Genomic DNA, 9,231 nt, shown 5'->3' on the forward strand with positions numbered 1-9,231 from the left:
TATATTTGACACTTGACAGGAAACATGCATTGTTACACTTAATATATTTGACACTTGACAGGAAACATGCATTGTTACACTTAATATATTTGACACTTGACAGGAAACATGCATTGTTACACTTAATATATTTGACACTTGACAGGAAACATGCACTATGATGTTTGATTAATATAGTAATTTAACAACATCATAAAAGTTTACAGTTGTTACAGTTATGAGTTATTTAGTGCATTTCTTTACTGTAAAATCTGAAGCATATTTCTTTGTTAGCTATGTTTATAAAATTTTTTGATGTAAGTGTTAATCACCATTTTCCATTTTTTTTTATATAATTATGACCAAGTCATAAAACATTTTGATTGTGTTATAAATGTGTAGAAGATACAGTGCACTGGCTGTTTTTTATATTTTACTATTTGATATTCTTCATATTATATTAAACTAAAAAATTATTATCACCCAAAATTTAACAGGTTCTTTCCAGTACTTTAGATTTTGTAAAGTTTTGTTTCAGTCCAAAGCTCAAATGGATAAAGTTATATTTAAGTAGACATGTACATTCAAACAGATAATAAAAGTTTCTACCTTTCATTGTTGTAGAGCATGATTTTATTGTAGAGTGTAGACACAATATTGTTTTAGTTCTTTAACTGTTCATAGTCACATTCACATTGCACGTGTTGCGTGTGGAAAGAAACTTGTAAGATTTAGATATTAATGTTTAAAAAAAGAATTAACCAACATCTGCAGTCTAATATGTTTGTTGTTGTTGTTTTTCAAACTGAAATCACACAGTGGGTTTTATGTTCATATGTACAACATTCCAACAAAAAACATCGTATGAGACAGTAATATAGTAATTGAACTAAGATATTTGATGTTTTAGTAAAGTATATTGTATATAGGCTTAGGAGGAATGAAGAAGTCTCCTCGCGGCTTGTCCAGGGTCTAAATATTGTGTTGATATTTCTGTTCAGTGTTATAGAAAGTTTTTGTGCTGCACATCGAACACTCTACGAGCCTACTGTCGGTCGACCCAGTAAGTTCTAATAGGCTTAGTCAATCACGTTGTTAATTATACTGAAAAATGTACTGGTGGTGATTCTTGGGATAAACTCGATCCAAATTATAATCTTTCATGAAAAGAAGTATTTAATAACGTCTTAGAAATTTACAGGTTTTGCAACAAACAGAATTATCAACTTGTAGTTACAAGTAGGGCTGAATTAACGTAGTGGCTTTGAGTACTAGAGCCCCAGATTTCTTTTTGGGGGGGGATTACAAAAAAATTATGTAGGCTATAATTTACTACACAATATGTAAAAAGTATCACGTGACATTATGCATCAGGATCAAGGACAACTGTTTTATAAGACAATGATTTTTGTAAGACGTACAATATTACACAATATAGTAATCCATACAACACAGTCATATTGTAAGACGTACAATATTACACAAAGTAGTAATTCATACAACACAATCATATTACTACTTTGTGTAAAACTGTACGTCTTACAATATGATTGTGTTGTATGGATTACTACTTTGTGTAATATTGTACGTCTTACAACATGATTGTGTTGTATGGATTAATATTCACACACTACATGGAATGACATTAGAACAAAATAGAAATTAGTTAAGACAACGGAGATCTGTAATTAACAAACTGTACTTGGAACCAGATTAACAGCTTCAAGGACTGGAGCTCGTACTGCCAGATTTATAGAGGGTGCAAAACATATATAGATTATTATACAACATATATATATGACAAAACGTTGTACATTTGCTGTTATGTTAGACTTATATTAAAGTTTTCTTCATTACCCATTCAAGCCGACCATTATTAACATATATATATATATAGTAGCGTCTGGCATTGTGGGTAGAGAACAGTTGCTTCACCATCATCTTTTATTAAAGCATCGACTGCCTGACAAAAACACAACCTTGCACTCCAAGAGAACCCTATTTAAAGTATCAATGATCACTGCATTTGAAAAGCTGGATCGTCATTTATAGTTGTTATACTAGTATTATTATTTTAATATTAAAACGTATAGGCCTGCATGTAATAATTCATGCCTCCCTTTTTTCTTTTTGTTTGTTTAGTTACTTTAGTACAAGACTTTCTATTTAGTGAAAGGGATTATTCAACAATAAAACCGATATTACAGAAACGGCTGTCAGAAACTAAGTTATGTTATGTTCGCTAATTGCACAATTAAAGGCTTGTACGTATACTTACTTCTTAATAGTATAAATATATACGGTTTGTTGTTGGGATTAGGATTCTTCTACAGTAGGTGTCTGTGACTTGTCAGCGATAAACTCAACAATAAATGAACACGCACTTGTTTTCAAAATAATATATATATATATATATTCGAAACTAGTTAAACGTATGTATAACAAATTATTTATACTATATAGATTATAGGCATATAAACTATATATATATGTGTGTGGTTCTCTTATTCTTGTCAAAAGTCCACTTAGGCCTATTCAATTGCTTTAGAATTTCAGTTGGCAAGCCGAACTACTTTTTTATATTTCTTTCGCACTAATAATTTCATGTATAATTCACTTACTCTGCCTCATTGAGTTACTGTAGTTGTATCCTGAACTTCCGATACTCGTCTGCTTTTTCGTATTTAGGCCTACTTCCAATAATCGTCTGTTTTTTGTCAAAGTCCACACAGTCAGGGTCAACTGCTTTAGAACACTCTTTGCCAAGACAAAGTATGCGTTTTATCTCATTTTCAAAGATTAGTCTTACTCTAGCATATTAGATGTTAGGCCTATCACTTCTACGGCAGTTAACTTCACGCCGAATTTTTCCTTTGCTTGACTTTGCTCTGTTCTTCTGCTTCCGCTCGTTTCACACTATTTATATATTTATCACTTAATCGTCTGCGCCTTGTAGAAATCTCTATATTTTCGACGTCAATGTATTGCACGCGACATTCGATAGTCTCAACATCAATTAATTATAAACACAACTTCCAACAATCGTCTGCTTTTAACTCTCTTATCATAAAAAAATCATGAGAAATTAACTCACAAAACACTTAATTAATAATACCCACGCTAAACATCTTTTATATCATGACAACGACCAACCAAAACTGTAATTAGAGAGCACATACAAAAAAAAAAAAAAACGCGGAAGAAGATGAAATAATATTTCAGCGAGTGTCTACGATTTTAATTTGTCCATTATTGTTGCTAGGCAGCAGTTCACATATAAGTATAAGTATAAGTTTTTCATTGCAAACACAGACTGAAGTACAGAAAAGTGTTACAATGTAACTCATATCAAATCTCAAGGTATTCTCTTACATGCACTGTAATTTAAAAAAGTTTTACAACGTAAATTATATTGAACCTCAAGGTATTCTCTAACACAAACTAAACAATCCGTTACCAGTGAAACACTTTGAATTACGTTTCGCCTCAATGCTTTTTTGAAAGGTTAAGTAATCTTAGTCTAAGTTGTTATCGTAGAAGATTAATCTAATAAAAAAAAAGTCTTAAGGCGAAACGTGAAGGTGGTAAGTAAACAGTTTTCCGCTGGTAGCAGGTTGTACCGTTTTTGTACGTCGTGCTTACACTCCAATGTGTACCAAGTTATCTTAATCTCAAGGTCTGCTATTTACAGAATTATTGGTTGTAAACAAAATCTCTACAGTTTGCTGAAGCTTAACATTTTGTTGTAATGGGAAACGTACCAACATTGGGGCAGTTACAATTAATTGGGTTAATTAGAAAGATATACTTTGCAAGAAATTGAATGACGTACACAGAAAAATGATTTTTTTTCCACTCTCAGTTCGTATTCATCTTTACTCTTTAGGATTACCTACATTTTGATAACAGGAGTCAGTGGATTTAAAATAATAACGGTTAGAATTGGAGAACTATCTAAAATATATTTTAGTATCTTCTGATTACACAAGCAGTTGGCGGGATTTTATACATTAAAAAAAGGCTACTCTACAGCATTCACTGCTATATTTTATACCGGACCTTGCTATTCTACAATATTTGGTGTTGTATTTTGTGCTATAAATTCAAACTATTCTAAATTTAAAGCTGGTGACATGTTGCATGTTAACATGCCGTTTTCGATCCAACCAGTGCTTTTCCCTGGCACTTGATTCAGACAGGAGACTTCTAACATAGTATTTTAATGTGAGTTTTATACGTTATATTGAGGTGAAACTAATTGTATATTTAATTTCCACGGTATTGTGTGCGTGAATAAACCAAAATATCAACTGGTTTCATGCCTATATCTCATAATGATATGAGACAACATAAAAGCAAGAGACGTGAGTTCATACGAAACCTCAGAACCTTCGGTTTCAAATGTACTTTTTTTTGGGGGGGGGGGTATTTGAAGACAAGGTTCAGTGTAGCTTTTCAACACGTCTCTCGACCAGATGTTATGGTCATCAACTGTAAGTATATCACCCTTGATATTTACACTAAACTCTTCTGTTGATATAGTTGTTATTCTATGTTTATCAGAATGAATGGTTTGAAACCGTCAGAACAGATGTGGTCATCAATTGTAAGCATAACATTCTTGATGTTTACTCTAAACGCTAAAACTCGGGTTTCGATACCCTTAGTGGGGAGAGCACAGATAGTCTATTGTACAGCTTTGTGCTTAACAACAAACAGTCAATCACAGCTCGTATATATATATATATTTTTCTAAAGTTGTTCTTTCGTTGGCGGGTTCTTTTAAATTATCTGATAAAAATAATTCAAAGTCCAAGCCACGTAACGATATGAAGTTTGTTTTAAAGTTTGCTCCAAAAATTATGTTCCTTAAATATTGTAGTAGTTGTAGGATATATGTTAAAAGGACCAAATTAGTTACAGGTGCCCATAGTGAAATAAAGACTTTTTTTAACATCCCTGGTTATCATCGTAACCTTATCAATTCACCTCGTTTCGTTTCTTGACGTTGTCGTATAAGTGGTTTGTGGGTCGCATTCCAGAAAGTTGTTGTATTTGATTTGTTAAATTGATCAACCATGAAACTGCAAGACAAAAAAACAACAACATATTAATTAATATATTATTATTTCACATACCAAAAATAGTTTTAAATTTATAGATATTCATCTTATACTTTATAATTCAATCACAGTAAAATGGAGCTTCGACTTTTTTGAAGTTTTGGTTGGTTACACTTTGCACTAAATCAAACGCAACATGAGATTTTACTTCCCTTACTACACGGCTGTAATTTTATAAAAAGATTAACAATTGTCATAGTTCTGACTAATTTTAAAAAGAAAACTGGGCTAAATTCCTTGGTGACATGTTTGTCTCTGTACCATTTTTTTTTTTATAAAATAGGCGAAGTTTAAGTTAATCATGTGAGCAGTTTTGTTTCTCTCATATTACGAATGTCATACAGCAGCTATAAATTTGTAGAACAAAGCATAACAGATTCTATTTCTTACAAAATGATACTAATTACCAAGCTAGGAAAAGTGGTAATTCTGATTGTTTCTGGTCAAAATTGTTGCTGAAGCAGTTCGCTAAGCTGCTTCTCTGTTGTAATTATGTGTCTCGCTAAACAGCAACTCAACAAAGCATAACATAAAAATTACCTACGACTAACTTCCTGGAGTAGGTTCTCTTCTACTGAGCTCTCCACCCATTGAAAGCCTTTTTTATAAGCAGTTTTGACTTTAATTCAGTTTGTATGTAGGTATATCTTGGTTTAGTAAGGCCTAAAATATCTTACTTATTGCTGTTATATATCTAACCTATATAAAAACCAGTGTGTGTCACATCACGCTTCATTTCTCGAAATAGGGGGAGTCATAAAAGCCAAAGTGCATTTATCCAGATAGAATTGTTCGATTACTGTCTGCCCATTACGATTTTAGTGACGGGATTGCAAGGGGGCCGTGAGGGGGTGTGTATGTGTGTGTGTCATGAAACTTTATAAGTGCAGTGAGTGTTGGTATAATAAGCCTAAAGTAAAGTCGTAGTGTGGAATCACCTAGCCTAGACCCAAATGCATTAAATTTATCATGAAAGTAAAAATATCGATTCATTTTTTAACTTCAATCGTTTCTGAATTAAGCTATTTTCTGTTATATCATCAACGTTTTTAATAATAAAAAAATCAACAAATATTTTTCCAGTTTTGTTGTCTATACATTTCATTTTTTACTTTCAGTTGACAGATTAACAACAATATTAGGTTATACTTCTGTTGCTAAGCGATATAACATAAAAGCCATTGTTGGATCCTAGTGTTACCAAACCGCACTAGCTTTTCTATATATTAGAAGTTGTTAATCTATCTTATTTTTTACCAATAATTATTCTATGAATACGCAACGAATTCACTTCTTGAATGATCTTAACTTTGATTGGCTCACAAAGGAACTTGGGCCTGGCATGGCCGGGTGGTTAGGTCACTGGACTCGCAATATGCGGGTCGCGGGTTCGAATCCCCGTCACACCAAACATGCTTGCCCTTTCAGTCGTGGGGGCGTTATAATGTGACGGTCAATCCCACTATCATTGGTAAAAGAGTAGCCCAAGAATTGGCGGTGAGTGGTGATGACTAGTTGCCTTCCCTCTAGTCTTACACACTAAGGACGACTAGCGCATATAGCCCTCGTGTAACATTGCGCGAAATTCAAAACAAATAATCATAATTAGAATAATTAGGAATGACATCATCTGATTGAGTTTGACTGCCTCGACTGCACTTTTCTTCTTCTTTGTTCGTCAAGCTTGATTTCGCAAAATTTATTTATTTCGGTTAGCTATGAAATGTGAGGTTAGGGTTGTGCTTTTGTCGTACCAGTTGTTTGAAAGCAACAAAGGATTTTACGTTAATTTAGTTTTGTGTATTTTAAAAAATAAGAGGGAAAATGAAAATACAATTTTTATGCTAAAGCAGCAAAGGTTATTTTTATTCTGAAAAAATCTAAGCTGTCAAAAGCTAATAATAATCACACAAGGCACATTAAAGAAATTTATTTGTTGAACTAACATTTATTGGAAGCAGTGTGAATTAAATACTTTATTTGTTGAGCTGACTTACAACACTAAAATCTGGGATTTGATTCCCCGCAGTGATCAGATCACAGATAACTCATTATGTAGCTTTTCGCTAAAGCAACTAACCTATACGGTTTTCCAATAAGTATAATATTATTGTAGGCTATGTTTTGTTTTTAAATTCTTGCGTTGTTGTTTCGATAAAAGAATGTTTTTCAAACACATCATAAGGCTTACTTACTGAAACTTTTTGAAAGTTTAAAATCGATTTAAGTCATACAACGAGTTATGCTAGAGAAGAATATTACTGATTATTGAGACTGTTACAGTGCATGATTGATAATGATTATTGTGTTAACGAATTTGTTAGTTTTCTGTTACTGTCAGCCAGTTAGTTAATTTAGTTTTATGAACATTGGGTTTATGTTTCGACAAAGTAACAAGAGATACACCAAATGTTTTGTAGAGGGAGTAAATTAGAAAGTATGTGACTAGCGTCTGCCACAAACTTGGCCAATCAGTGAACATTATTAAAGCTAACTTGTAAAACTTAAAGTTAAAGAAATAAAACGCTTTCATCATCTTCTTTCTATTGTTTCATCGTTTCCATTGGATACAGTCACGTTAACCTTGGATACAGTCACGTTAACCTTGGATACAGTCACGTTAACCTTAAATATAGTTCAGTTACCTTGAATAGTCACGTTGAGCTTGGATATAGTATAGTTACCTTGACCACAGTTACATTAACCTTGGATACAGTCACGTTAACCTTAAACATAGTTCAGTTACTTTGAAAGCAGTCATGTTGACCATGGATATAGTCACAGTTACCTTGAATAAAGTCACGTTAACCTTGGACATAGTCACAGTTACCTTGGATACAGTCACGTTGACCTTGGATACAGTCACAGTTACTTTTAATACAGTCACGTTAACCTTGGACATAGTCACAGTTATCTTGGATACAGTCACGTTTACCTTGGATATAGTCACAGTTATCTTGAATACAGTCACAGTTATCTTGAATACAGTCACGTTAACCTTAGACACAGTCACAGTGTGCTTGGGTTTAATCAGCGTAACATTGGATACAGTCACAGTACCCTTGGATTTAGTCCGAATTACCTTGGATACCTTCACGATAACATATATATAATTATAGTTACCTTGGATACAGTCACAGTAACCTTTGATATAGTCACAGATAGAGTTAGAGTAAGCTCGAACACAACCACTGTGCCCTTGGATACAGCCATAAAAGTCTCAGATGTAGTTAGAATAATGTAATTGTAAATACATGAATTGTTTAAAAAACCCAACAGAATGTTTCGAGATACTGCTCTGAAATCTCCCCGAACCAGAGGAGAATTCCGACAACGATAAAGGCTACATCACATATTTGAAACGCTTCATAAGTTCTTAAGCTCAACCATCCAGGTTAGATTAATGAGGGTCTTTGTTCTTCGGGAGAAAGTGTGTCGACATTAGTCTGCTCTGTGGAAGGTACGTGGTCGAACAATGCACGGATTTTAAACACAAGGCCCGAGTCCACATTACTTACTGGACGTCCTAAATGATTCTTGCTAGGTTAGGAAATTCAGAGGTTTGAAAGTAACGAAATGAGGAAGAACGCTGCGAACATTGCTGTCTTTCTTCAGGTAGGTAATAATAACATCTTTGTTTTCATTCTGTTACCACTTCCATCTAACCGTGCATCAAGAGAGGAATGTGTTTTCGTGAATTATATGCTGCTTTTTGTGTTCGTTTGTTTTATTCTATATTTGGTGAATTATATGCTGCTTTTTGTGTTCGTTTGTTTTATTCTATATTTAGTGTATTATATGCTGCTTTTTGTGTTCGTTTGTTGTATTCCATAGTTAGTGAATTATATGCTGCTTTTTGTGTTCGTTTGTTTTATTCTATATTTAGTGAATTATATGCTGCTTTTTGTGTTCGTTTGTTGTATTCTATAGTTAGTGAACTATATGCTGCTTTTTGTGTTCGTTTGTTGTATTCTATAGTTAGTGAACTATATGCTGCTTTTTGTGTTCGTTTGTTGTATTCTATATTTGGTGAATTATATGCTGTCTTTTTGTGTTCGTTTGTTTTATTCTATATTTGGTGAATTATATGCTGCTTTTTGTGTTCGTTTGTTTTATTCTATATTTGGTG

Source organism: Limulus polyphemus, unplaced genomic scaffold (assembly GCF_000517525.1).
Source record: "Limulus polyphemus unplaced genomic scaffold, Limulus_polyphemus-2.1.2 Scaffold4676, whole genome shotgun sequence".
NCBI lineage: Eukaryota > Metazoa > Arthropoda > Merostomata > Xiphosura > Limulidae > Limulus > Limulus polyphemus.